Source organism: Amblyomma mixtum, chromosome 3 (genome assembly GCF_055824585.1).
Source record: "Amblyomma mixtum isolate Tamu chromosome 3, ASM5582458v1, whole genome shotgun sequence".
Lineage (NCBI taxonomy): Eukaryota > Metazoa > Arthropoda > Arachnida > Ixodida > Ixodidae > Amblyomma > Amblyomma mixtum.
In genome coordinates, this window is record NC_143014.1 from 149920812 (window position 1) to 149934959 (window position 14148).

Consider the following 14148-nt stretch of genomic DNA (forward strand, 5'->3'; position numbering starts at 1 on the left):
TCTTTCACCACGTACCGGATTGCAGCGGATGTCTCTCTGAAAAATTGCACTGCAAGTCCCACTTTCACCTTTGTGAAATAAGCATGAGCTTCAGAAAGCTTCGACGCGAGCTTCAGCTCCCTTTCTTTGTTGAACTCTAGGACAGCACGTACGCGCTCTAGTTTCACATCCTGTGAAGGCAGGTTGTGCTCGCTGACGGTTGCATCACTTCATGTGAACGCCATAGAATTTAGAAGCTGACCCTTTATATTCTTGAGTGCATGGGCAGCGTCTGCATTGAAAACTAACTCCATTTCACTGAATGACGGATGTGTATAGCGCACGTAGTCTTGGAGTTCCGATGGCTGGAAAACCCGAGATCGCGCCACATCGCTCAGTTTGATGCGCCAATATCCGGCGTTACTACTCGGACTCTGAGCGAAATATCTGCACACAGGCGGACAAATTCGAGAACCCAGACCTTGAGAGTTGTGCCGTCGACGTGGCTCCCAGTAAAATGGTGTGCGATCACGTATTTACATCGGCTGTTGAGACCTCCTACTATGAACACCAGTGCATGACTAGCGGGATTATCTCGCTTAGATGGAAGCGTCACACTTCCGAACACAGTGTCTTCAGCACGGTCAAGCTGAAACCATTGTGCTATCTCCATTTCGTCAAGGAACAAAACAAAGTCTCTTTCAATGTCTTCCATGCATTGCGCTTTGATCCTGAGGAGTTCAACAACATCATTCAAAATTCCCGGCGAGAATTTCAACCCCTGGAGGCGGCGATTCAAAGTTCTATCTGTCGGCAGTGGATACCCAAGCTGTATCAAAGCTCTGTAGCCCGACTTTCCGCAAGCAAACTTCAGTTGCAACCCCTGATTAATTGTCTGCGGCGACCACGTAGAACCTTGACTGCTGCTTCTCGAAAGCACCTGCACTTGGTCTCCACTGAGAAATGTTATTCGCTGACTGAATAGTGACGCTAGCCTTCTTGTGAACTTCTTGAGGCTGCATGTAGCTTTGTCTTGCATCATCTTGTTGCTTTTTTTTTAGCTCGGCACAAGAGCTGGAGGAAGGATGTAGATTGCATACTTGTTCTTGTTGTGTTTGCGACTCATTGCAGACTGCCTCCTGATTGGAGTTCATGCTGTCTTGCGCACTGCCAGAGTGGACTGGCAAATAATCTAGATGCGATGCTGAAGACGCCTCAAAAGCTGCAGAAACTTCCGGTTCTCTTTGTGGCACCACTGTGATGGGTGCAGATGGTAGAACACGTGTGCTTTTTTCCTTCGGCGCCTTTCGGTGGTGAACCAAAGCTGCACAATAAACAGCAAATGAATATTTAGAGCTCAGTGGACTCAGTCAAAAGTACCGAAAGATTACACTATAATTTCCCAGTTGCGTGAACGGCAAGGCAGTTTTCAGTAAAGAAATGTAAGGTAGAGAAGTACGCGTGCTTGCAGTCCTCAATTGCACCAGTATACTAACAGATAAGCAACAGTGATATGCACTGCAAAAGTAATCAGTACTGGAAAATATGGTACAACTTACATCGGAACGGAAAGATGGTTGGCACAGCGTTTCCTTTCAGCAGCTTTCGTCCGTCCGCGCGGTTGTTTTCGAAGCAGCTGTCCTCAAAATGGGCCTGCACACCAAATAAATAGTAATTTTAACAGTCGAGTAATCCCAGCACAAGGAACTAAACCCGCCCCCCTGACATTACATTTAATATACACAAGGCCACGTGATACTTGAGGGGTTTTCAAGCGTTTCACTTTTCTGCTGTTCCATTTTGTCAGCTTTTAGAGGCAAAAATATTTAGAAATTGGTATAAGGAAGTAAGTCACTGAGACAAACGAACACAGTAGGCGGACGGCATATCCAAAAAAAGAACACAGTAAGAGCAAAATAAATTCTTAGGGACGATTGATTCGGAAGCGTACGCCTTTCTCTTTTTAAGAATCAACGATTACCACATTCAAGTCTTTTACAACAGCAATTTTTCTGGCTCATTCGATTGATCGTTTGTTCTGTTCAGACCTTTTAAGTCATACTTGTTGCTAAGTCACTGTAAGTCATCTGTATTTTGATTATTTTCGGTAGACGTTAATGTTGCTGCGTTATTTTAAGTCAATCTAATTTTTCTGCGTCATTCCAAGTAAATATTTATTTTGTTCAGTAATTTTAAGCCACCTTAATTTGTATTGAGTAATTCTTAAGCAATAGTAATTGTAATAGTCATTATTCGCAGTCTTATTTTTTTCTGATTTTTTTCTTTATTTATTCTAAGAAACAGTACACAAACAGTTACTTCTTACTTTTAATTATAGTTATATCTATTCATGGTACCACAAGGTACACAGTAATTACGCACAATCGTTAGGGTAATTAGTCAGTGACATCATAATACACTCGTCAGTGACACTAATAATGTATTTATTAATTCGATGTCATTATATCGGTACTCAACAAATGAAATCTTCAACTTCAATAATTTGTCGTGCAGCCTTCGCACCTTTACTTATATTGTTCCGAACCTCGGATAAAAGCTACGGTGTACCGATCCCTGACGGGTTAGCTTTCATCACTAATCAGTAACATAGACATTTCCAGCTTTAGGCAAACAGATTACGACCGGCAGAGGGCTAGAGCATAAACATCCAGGCACCACTGCAACGCACGCACGTATCGCGTTCTGTTCAGATCAAGGTCCCTTATTCCTAGCAACTTAGTCTCTTTACACAAAATATGCGATTCATGACCACTACTGCACGTCCTGAAGTGTACGTTGGCTAAGCATTTTAAACACAATGCATGATGCAGCGTTATATGCTGGCATAAACGATCGTACCCAGTATCATGCGCGAAATAGAAATGAATGCCTACAAAAACTCTAATGCCGTTTTTAGCACGCACGTTGGGTGTTAATTTAAAGCAGTACACGTAACTATGGGGCAGGCAAGCAGCAAGGAAACTAAGCAAGGAATATAGTACTTAGACTCCATAGGCGTGAAGTGTTGGCCGGCTGCCACTTGTCACGTTTCACCTTTACAGTACACAGGAGCCTTCTTTTCGGATCTCTCGGAAATGAAAACATTCTCCAGCCATTTCGGGAGTGGTTTCTGCACGCAGGCACGCAACACTCTGGCATGTCTTCCCTGTCTTGCGCCCAAGAAAAATTGCAATCGACGGGAAATAGGCCGCCGCACGTGCAACTGACGCAGGCGAGACAAGGAGTGGGCACAAATATGGCGGCACTGACCTACAGTGTTCTAGGACGCCTTCTAGAACACTGCAACTGACCCCTTCAAGGATGTTCCCACCCTCCACGGAGCGGCGGAGGGGACGCGCGCATCGAGGTACCCTAAGCGTCAGTGCTTAGTGCTGCCACCTCTTTGCTACTACTACAGTTACATTCCAGCGGCGGCGCGCTCCTCCAGTATCCTCCAGAAGCAGGGACCTCGACCAGCTTGTGCTCAGTGATTAAGGCGCTCGTCTACCGAGCCGGAGTAACCGGCGTTGTGATCGCACTTCTGGCCACGTGGGCCTGAGCAAGCAGCAACCGAGAACGGTCGACAAGGCCGACAGCCTCGCGACGGCGGCAGACCAGTGTAGTGCTTGTGATACTGCGACAGATACTGCGTCATTTCCTTTCCTCAAAAAACCAATTTACCAATTTATTTGCCAGCTTGGTATGAAGCGTATGGAGAGAGCGTTGCGCGGCGACGCTTTCCCGCGTGACAGGAATACATGGAGCTTTTTGCAGCGGCAGGTCTGCGATTTTTGCCCGGCGGCGCGCACTCGACGCCCGGCGTCGAGAAAAACTCCTGCCGCCGCCGATCTGGACGCCTCAAATGTTTGACACGCGGTGTCCGCTGCGAAGAAAGAACTGAGCACTACGAGACACGGACGGCGAAGAGACAAACGCAGCACCTTCGCTGTCTGTGTCTCGTTCACTCAGTTCTTCGCATCTATAATGAACCAACTAGCCCGAAGAGTTCTACTGAAGTGCCTGTGTGCGACGTGTTAAGGTAACGGTTGCGCAGGTCTGCAAGCATCTCTGCGTACGAGGGAGTCCCCAACGAGACCCTAGACGCGGAAATCACGGACGCCGAAGTGTGGTTCGCACTCGGCTATAGCTCCGCACCACCCGAGCGGCGGGGCCGGATGGAGTAACAAATAAGACACTCAGAAACCTAGACCCGACGTCGGTGACGGCACTGACAGATTAGATGAATTCGTACTGGAGGGAAAGCGAAATCCCGCAGGTATGGAAACACTCCAGGGTCACATTCATCACGAAACCAGGGAAAAAAAACTCTTTATAGAAAATCTCCGCCCCATATCCTCAACGTCTTGCGTGGGAAAGCTCATGGAGCACGTTATCAACAGGCTACAAAGCTATGCGGAAGACCTCGACCTCATCCCACACACGATGGTAGGATTCAGAGCGAATCTATCCACGCAAGATGTCATGCTCCATATCTCTAGGGACGTCCTAGACCCCGCGTACAGGAAAGGCACGAAGGCCAGCTTAGGTTTAGACCTAAAAAAGGCCTACGACAACGTCTCACACGAAGCCATTCTCACGAACCACTAGCACATCGACCCAGGGGAGAGAACGTTCAATTATGTTCGCTTTCCTCTCGGAGAGAACGGCTCAGCTATCGCTCGGAGGTCTCACGCCGGATCCCATCCCCTAAGGAAGCAGAGGCCCGCCGTAAGGCTCGATCCTCTCGCCCTTCCTATTCAACCTCTCCCTAATCACGCTACCCCAGAAACTAGCCGCAATCGAGGGTCTACAACACAGCTTATTCGCGGACATCACCCTGTGGGTATCCACGGGCAGTGACAGCCAAATAGAGGAGACGTTGCAGGAGGCCGCGAACGTAACAGAGTCTCATGTTCGGGCGCGGGGCTCGAATGCTCGCGTCCCAAACCGGAATTGCTGGCGCTCAAAGACAGACCGAGAGGCAGCTCAAAGAGGCACCCCCGCCTCCACTACACATAACTGTAGGACACCCTATCAAGGAAATACCACAAGAATTCTCGGGGTGCTCATTCAGAGCAACCGTAGGAATAACGAAACAATAAGCAAACTGATCGCCACGGTCAATCATACCACCCGGCTCATACAACGAATAGCCAATAAGAGACGCGGCATGAGGGAGAACGACCTCTGCCGACTGATCCAGGCATTCGTCCTCAAAAGGTTCGTGTACACTACCGTACCAGCACATCAAGTGGAGATCAAGATAGAATGCCTCATCCGTCAAGCTTACAAGACAGCGCTCAGTCTTCCGCACAACACGCCTACCAACAGATTGCTAACCCTAAGCATACACAACACACTACCCAAACTGCGCGAGGCACACCTCACCTCCCAATACTCACGTCGCACGCGATTAAAGGCAGGTAGGGTCATCCTGCATTCTATCAAGATTAAAGCCGAGCCCCTAACCGAAGACCCGAAACAACTCCTCCCCGAAGTACACTGAATGCTCACTGTCAAACCGCTACCTAAGAACATGCACCCTGCGCACCACGAGGGAAGGCGCAAGGCGAGAGCCCGCGCCTTACACGCAAAATACAAGGACTACTCCACGGCCGCTTACGTGGACGCGGCGGAATATCTAACACCGCACAAAGCGTACGCGATAGGCGCAGTGACCGGGACCGGATAGCTCCTAACAGCTAGCCGCCACGATATACACCCCCTCCACCGAGACGGCGGAGGAAGCGGCAATTGCATTAGCCATAGCCAACACCTCAGCTGACATTACTTTCAGCGATTCAAAAACAGCCATACGCAAATTTGAGAAGGGCTGAGTCGCCCCCATCTCCCCAGAAGCAACCACCACACCCACGCAAGGGAGATCCAGCTGTTATGGGTTCCGGCCCGCTCGGGCAACCCGGGGAACGAGGCAACCCACGATTACGCCCGAGGTTTCGTCGGCCGTGCAGTGGGCTCCTCTGACCAGAGTTTCTCGAGGGATGGCCGGAACTCGTTTCACGACATACGTAACACACCACTTTCGCCTCGAGACACAAAGACCCAGGAGACCACCTGGCGTCGCTTGCAAACCCATTCCCACCCCAACCCGGCGGTACTTTCGCTCATGTATCCCGGGAAATATCCCCCCCCCCCCCCCCCCAATGTAACAAGTGCGGCAACAGAGCGACACTAGACCATATCATGTGGAACTGTCTGGAGGATCCACCTCCTCCGGACCAAATTCAGCTCCTAACCTCCGGAGCAGTGGGAGGCCGTGCTATTCAGCTCTGACCCAGAGACCCAACTCCGGGCAGTGGAGCGAGCCAACGAGGTCGCCGTAAGCCATGGGCTGACGGCCATCTAGCGCGACCAAGACCTCACCTTAAACCACTTTCTGCCAGTGAATAAATGTTTTCCAATCCAAATCTACTGAGGTGTCCAATGAGGCCGGAAGCGGCGGCTGACGCGGCCATATGAGCGCAGGAAGTCCGCTCTTCCGCTTTGACTGCTTGCGCCTGACGCCCCCCACATGTACTTTTATTTCAATATCCTGTATTTGTACATAGTATCACCACCCTACCCCTATCTTTTCTTCTATCGTTCCCCCTTTCTTTCCCTCTCCCTGTCCTTTTATTCCCGCTAGCCCAGCTCAGGTGCTTCAGGATTCGATGGCAGATGCTGCGGCTAGCGAAATCTTTCCTTCTTTTTTTATTAATAAATAGCCACTAACAACGTCTGCCGCCGACAACATGGCCGACGAGTAACTTTACTGCTAATATAGCGCCTAGAATATACCAATATATTCTAGGCACTAAATTGCTAGTTGCTTAAACGGTCACGATTCTTCTGCCCAACCCGCGATAAGGGCTTGTCTTCTCGTCAGGTTTGAGAATTAAATCGTTCCACGTTTCCTAGTTGCTTCTCTCGAAGGCCTCCTCGGCCAGTGGTATTTGCCGCTTGTTGATTACATTTGCTTTCACGTCAGGAATACGCGGCGGCGCGCCGCCGCTTAATCGCTCTATGCATCGTATTAGGATCGGGTGAGCGTGGTCGGGCCGGAGAAGGGACGAGGAAGGCGGGAGACGGGGTTACGACGAGAGAAGACAAGGAAGGAAAGAAGAACTTTATGCAGGAATATTTACATTATTTACAAAAAGGGTAACTGAGAGGGTCTCTCAGTGTAAGGGAGAACTTCTTCAGGAGTCAACAGGAGTGCTCTGGAGTCCTCAAAACAACACCTCGTTAAATAGCCTTCGTATTCCCCAGATCCCTGACTGGGCAATAAACTTCGAAGGATGACGTCCAATCAGACGGACCGTTGTGGATACTGTTGATACCACCCACGGCAAGGGCGGTGCTGGCTGTCCCGCTCCCTCGCAGCTCGGTCGATGGGAAAGGGTTTTGTGTTCTCTGGGAAATGAAACACTGCTGTCTTTCACTCAGCACACCACCACTCTGTTCGTTGACCCGAGGGTCGACTCGGCCACGGAACGCCGCCATCGTCGCCGCATCTTCGGCCTTCGGCGGTCTTTGACCTTCGCCGCTGCAACCATGGTCCCACGGTCCTGGAAGATCGCTGTCTTAATCCACTTAGGCAGGAGGGGAGGCATCACAGGCGCTACAGCACCCCTCTTTGACCTTCGCCGCTGCTTCTGCCGCTGCTGCCGTCTTTGCCAGCCCCCGCCGCATCTTCGGCCTTCGCCGGTCAGGGTCCGCTGCCTTAATCCACTTAGGCAGGAAGGGACCGCGAGCTGCCTTAATCCACACAGGCAAGAGGGGGGGGGGGCATCCCAAACCCAACAGCACCCCCGCCACCAGACAATGCGTCCGGAAGATGAGCCGCTCCCACGCAGCTCGGCTGACAGGGCGTGCAAGAAGGGGCTCTCGTTCCACTCTTCTCCAGGCCTCTCTTCATCGGCTGTCGATGTCCCGCTCTCGGAATTTCTCTGGAAGGCGAGCCAAACGGAACCACAAACGCCAAGCCGCACACAACAAAAGCAAGTGCCGTCTGTAGCCCACTCGCCCCGCCAGACCAAAACCAAAGAAAACTGATTACTCAAACTTCCCTCTAAAATCTTAAAGAAACAAAATTTTCCTGAACGAACACGAAGTGCGTAAGCCGATGCACGGTTCAGGTGTTGGGACCTCTTCAAAGTGTTGTCATAATGCATGACACTTCAAAAAAAACGGAGGGAAATTTAGAATTGGTCTAGAATCGGTCGGACAAATTGACACGATTCTCGATGTTGCGTTCTGCATCGCAGCAGACGCGACGAAATGTGCGAAACTTGCACAACAAACCTCGCAGAAGAAACATTCTGCGCAACTTCATACGGCTACACAAAATAGTACCTCTAAGAGCTCACACGAGCTACGCTACAATGTCCAAGAGCGGCTTCGCTCGCGCCTCTGCGTCAGCGGACACTAGCGTGTAACAAATACTGCAGATAACCCTACTGCAAAGCTAAATTCGGCTGAAAAGGTAGCCTCTCTGGGAGCTCATGCCATCTGCCTAAGCGACAATGGCCAAGAATGGCCTCGCTCGTGCTTCTATGTCAGCGGACACTAGCACACAACAAATACTGTGGGTAAACTTTACGTGCCAGACCCACAACACAAACCTAAAAAGGTTAAATCTCGAAGTAATCTCGTAGCGCCCACGCGAGGGACTCCACCAAGTTAACTCATGAATGACTTCGATAGACACCCTAACTTCGGTGTACATCCGCGCCTCAGCGGGCGCTCTCACAAATTCGCAGCGTAGCTAAACCTATATACAAGTGCCTGCTGCACGGCCATTCGCATCAAATCTCAACGAAGTGATGCCGTCAAATAACAAAACATAGATAATAGCGCGGGTGAGATTACAGCTCACAAAGGAAATCGTTCGCGCTACACTGGACTGCGCTATACAAAGGATACGTAAAACAAGAGTATTCAAGGTAACATTACAACAATGAAAGCTAACGAAAAGTACAAAATTCACTCAGGTACAAAAGCTCAAAAGTTGGTTTGCTTTCATTTTTCTTTTTACAGTTCATTAAATGGATACAACGAAAAGCAAACAGTAAATACAAAAGTGCTTAGTGAAATGCACCTGGAAAGAGTCTTGTGATTCATTCAAAGAATCCACTGCTTCCTGTTCTTCAGACGCGCCCTGCACGGTCGCGGTCGGACGGCCGGGCTACCAGTTAAGGTTTCCAAAAATTTGCGGGGCTGATTAGTTCCGCCTGTGCTAGAGCGGCGCTTCCCCCTCTCTTGGTTCTTTGCATGCTACGTCCCCCTCCGACTCGCGGGTCCTCTGTGGCGCTCTTTTGTGCGGCGACAGTGCATCCTTCTCCCTAGCTCGCAGCCCGCGTCACATGATGGAGCAGGTGGTTTACGCCGTGCATGTACACGCGTAGTCTGATGGGCTACATTGCAACGGAGCGCCGCGGTGGCAATTTCGACAAATTACGCGGGGTCCTCAAATGCAGAAGCCTGACCCGCGCTTTTTGCATTCTCGCAGAGGTGTTCGGATCAGCTGTCTTCACGCGTAGCCGTTTCCCGGAAACCTCGCCTGTTGACTTTCTTTGCCTGTCGAAAGTTCTCGCTTGGCCAACAGGTGCTAAGCTGCCGGCCCTTCGAGCCATCAATTCTCAAATTCCCATCGTGTTCGCGATTTTTCTCGCCGCGCAGCGAAGCCACTTGCGCCTCGCTCACAGTGCCAGGCAACGGCTCACCTGCACAACCGCTCGCTCCCGTGACGTCTGCTGAACACGATGGCTCGCTATCCTGCGGTCTATATTTCGGCGCTGCACCTTCACTTTTCTGGGTTGCAAGGGCGATCACTGCGGCATCGCGCATTTCGGCTAACGCTTCACTCTGGCTTGGAGCGCTAGAGTCGCTGTCAGGAGACTCACAGTCACGCTCTGTACCGCAGGTTATTGCCTCAATTTCCTGCCTGCTACTGTTCGCCGGCTGCACCAGCGCACAAGCCTCTCTAGTTAAGTCATTGAGCTGACTCAAAACCTTACTGCAGACTTTCTGGCACGGAGCCTGTGCCTTTGAATCGACAGATTCTGCCGCTGCCGAACTGGCAGTTCTTTCTGGGCTAGAAACTGCCCTGTCACTGAGGCCGATTCACACGACGGACCGTTCGCCCGCGGCCCGCGCACTACATGTGCATGCGTCAGCACATTGAGGGGCGCGCTGTCGGCCGCCATCCATCCATGCATCTATCGCGCCTCTCAAAGTGCTGACGTATGCACACGTACTGCGCGGGCCGCGGACGAACGGTCCGTCGTGTGAATCGGCAACCATCTTGTGCGTAGCGGACCAAACGGGGTTCGTTGGTTGGTCACTGACGCACTGATGGGAGCGCTGGCTGCTGCCATCCCTACGATCTGAGTCGGTCTCTACACGAACGCCGAACAAGCGAAATAGGGCGCTTTTCGCAATTTCATAATTGTCGACTTCCTCGTCGGACAGGCGCGCCAATACACAGCCGACGTCACCAGGGAGGATGGCCACCAACATCATCGACCATTCGCCCTTTTCCAACTTCTCCTCCCTACAGGTCCGTTCAAAGTTTTCGAGGAAAGCTCTGAAGCTCTCACCTCTTCGGAAACTCCTCAACCGATCTCGAGCTCTACGCCAGTGAACTTTACGCGTCAGCTCCTGCAGCTCTCGTCTGCGTTGCTCCTCTAGCTGGGCTGCTAGCTGCGCCCGTCGCTCACACCTTGCCTCCCATTCTCTTTCCTTCTCCTCATGGAGCCTTCTCCTTTCCTGCATCTCCTGATCCTCCAGAAGTTTCTGCCTTTCCCGCGGCTCGAGAAGCTTTCGCTTCTCTTTCTCCTCGCTGAGCCTTCGTTTTTCTATCTCAGCTTTTCGCTCCCGAATCGTCTCGTCTGCCTCCTCGACTGTCACCTCCTCCGCCCGTATCACATCCAAAATCGCCTCTCTCGTTTTAGCGGGGCCTACTGATATGCCCAGTTCTTCCAAAATTTCAAGGAGGTCCTCTACCTTGAACTTCTCCATCGCGGAACGCACTTCGTGCCGCTAATCCCCGCTAAAACACAACCCTCAGCTTGAGGCGAAGAAAACAAAAAACTGCCAAATTTTCATTCCCCAGAAATCCAAAATCCCACTACTAACATCTGCCTGTGCTAGTGCGGTCTGGCGAAACGAATGGCAAACATCGGGCACTCACCCTGCCGAGATACAGCTGACGCCGTCAGTCCCGTAGCTGCCGGGGTCCGTTGGAGCCGGTGACCTGACGCGTCCATTTCTCGGTCTTCGGAAGCGTAGCTGATGCAGTCAATCACGCAGCTGCCGGGGTCCGTTGGAGCCGGTGAGTTGACTTGGGCATCTCGAGCAATTCAATTCTTCGGACGTAGCTTCCATCTCACCGCTGGCAACCAGTTATTAGGATCGGGTGAGCATGGTCGGGCCGGAGAAGGGACGAGGAAGGCGGGAGACGGGGTTACGACGAGAGAAGACAAGGAAGGAAAGAAGAACTTTATGCAGGAATATTTACATTATTTACAAAAAGGGTAACTGAGAGGGTCTCTCAGTGTAAGGGAGAACTTCTTCAGGAGTCAACAGGAGTGCTCTGGAGTCCTCAAAACAACACCTCGTTAAATAGCCTTCGTATTCCCCAGATCCCTGACTGGGCAATAAACTTCGAAGGATGACATCCAATCAGACGGACCGTTGTGGATACTGTTGATACCACCCACGGCAAGGGCGGTGCTGGCTGTCCCGCTCCCTCGCAGCTCGGTCGATGGGAAAGGGTTTTGTGTTCTCTGGGAAATAAAACACTGCTGTCTTTCACTCAGCACACCACCATCTGTTCGCTGACCCGAGGGTCGACTCGGCCACGGAACGCCGCCATCGTCGCCGCATCTTCGGCCTTCGGCGGTCTTTGACCTTCGCCGCTGCAACCATGGTCCCACGGTCCTGGAAGTTCGCTGCCTTAATCCACTTAGGCATAAGGGGAGGCATCACAGGCGCTACAGCACCCCTCTTTGACCTTCGCCGCTGCTTCTGCCGCTGCTGCCGTCTTTGCCAGCTCCCGCCGCATCTTCGGCCTTCGCCGGTCAGGGTCCGCTGCCTTAATCCACTTAGGCAGGAAGGGACCGCGAGCTGCCTTAAAGGGACACTGAGGAGAGCACTATTAATATTTTTTTATAGTAAAATCCGATAGTTCGGCATGTCATGGCTTTGTTGCCACTTGGCCGGCAGCGAAAGATGCATTTATTTCTAAGAAATTTGGATTCGAAGTTGAAAAAGTTTTTCCCGCCGCTCTGATTCAAACTTGGGATTCGTCTATGACGACAGAGGACTAAGAGACGTGAAACATGACGTGAACATGACGTAACGCAGACTCCGTGATTTCTGACTGCCAGCAGTGCGGCCTAGCAGCAGCCGAAAAGAAAGCTACCGCCGGCCGCACGTTGAAGGCATCTATCGGCTATTGCGGCCGTCGCTACAGTCGCTTCGATTACGTTTGCACTGGCGTTTTGCCAGCGTTACGATGGATCTCGTTCTCGAAGTCGTCAACGAAGTTCTGGCAAATAGACACCTTTAGCAGACCGTGTACCTTGTTACCGCTAGCGGAATACCGGGAGCCCGCCTACCGCCGGAAAACAGGCGCTGATTTGTCCCGATGCTTCAGGAGCGCGCGTAGCAGCCGGGCATGTGGCGCCATCTGGCGACGTCAAGGAGATTTGCGCATGCATTGGCTGCGCTTCAGTGATGCATGGTTTCTCGGTTCCTGGTGTTGCTAGAACCATTCGTTCTAGCAACACTTTTGTTCTATGATCTCATCACGCTTGTACTTGCGAGTTTGGCCTGTGGCGGCGATACCTGTATTTTGGTTCTTGCTCTTTTCTACGTTACAAGAGCTTTGTTGTCAGCATGAGTGGCGTTTTTGTAATCAGAAGCTGGTATTCTGTCGATACAAGCCAACTTCAATTTCTCCTCAGTGTCCCTTTAATCCACACAGGCAAGAGGGGGGGGGGGGGCATCCGAAACCCAACAATCGTCAGCCAGGCGTCGCGCCGCCGCAACGTTTTCAGCCGCGCGAATTTTGTCGAAAAACAACGCCTGTATCTCGGCGCGAGTTGTGCCACAAGTTTTTCCTGATGCTCCTTCGTACCGTTAGTGCCGCAAAAACTGCGCAAGCTTTCCACTTCTTGCGGAGGCCACCATGAGCACTGAGTGTAAGGTCATCATTTCTTCTTGAGGAAACTAGAGCCCCCAGATAAGCTTAGAGGAAATGCAGTCGAAAGTTTCATTGCGCACAGGGGTGCGGCGTGATGCAGTCATGTGGATGGTACATAAAGAGCGGGCGCTTGCTTGCTCCTGACACACGCATGTGCGTTATTGAGGCAGTAGCGTATACTAGAGTGGGGCTTTCTTCAGAGTCTGCACCTTAATCCCCTGAATGCTGATGTGCCATCTGAATAGACGGGTGCTCGACCACAAGGGTACGCTATCACGTTTCACTCTTAGAGGTGCACTGAAGAGGAATATGAACTCGTCTTTTTACCGCAGGAACTCGATCTACACGTTCCGAGTGTTCTTAGAAAATTCGAATTATTGTCCTGCGCGGCCGATTTACATAATTTAAATCGGATTAAACGTTCCGGCTCCCGCCTTTTCTTGAACTCGCCGCAGACGGTAGGAGTCAAAACGTGGAGTGCCCTTCAGGCAGTCGCGGGCCAGGTTCGCTTTCGCTTTTTAGCTTTCCTTGAGTAAACAAATCCAGTCAGAGGCTACATGGCCGCAAATTAAGCTCACGGAAATAAAAATATGCGTGGACACTTTGCTTTCACAATCGCTACGTGTCAATCTGCCGATGGCAGAGCGGCAAGCTGCCACGGGACAGGCTGAAAGGTTGGTTGACTCCTACAGTCTGCGGAGAGTTCGAAAAAAGGCGGGAGCCGGGACACTTAATCTGATTTAAATTATGTAAATCGGCCGCAAAGGACAATAATTCGAAGTTTCTAAGAATGCTCGGAACGTGTATATCGAGTCCCCACGATAAAAAAACGAGTTCAGATTCCTCTTTAGTGCACCTTCAACACATTTTGCTCGACCACAAGGGTACGCTATCACGTTTCACTCTTAAAGGTGCGCTGAAGAGGAATCTGAACTAGTCTTTTTTACCACCGGAACTCG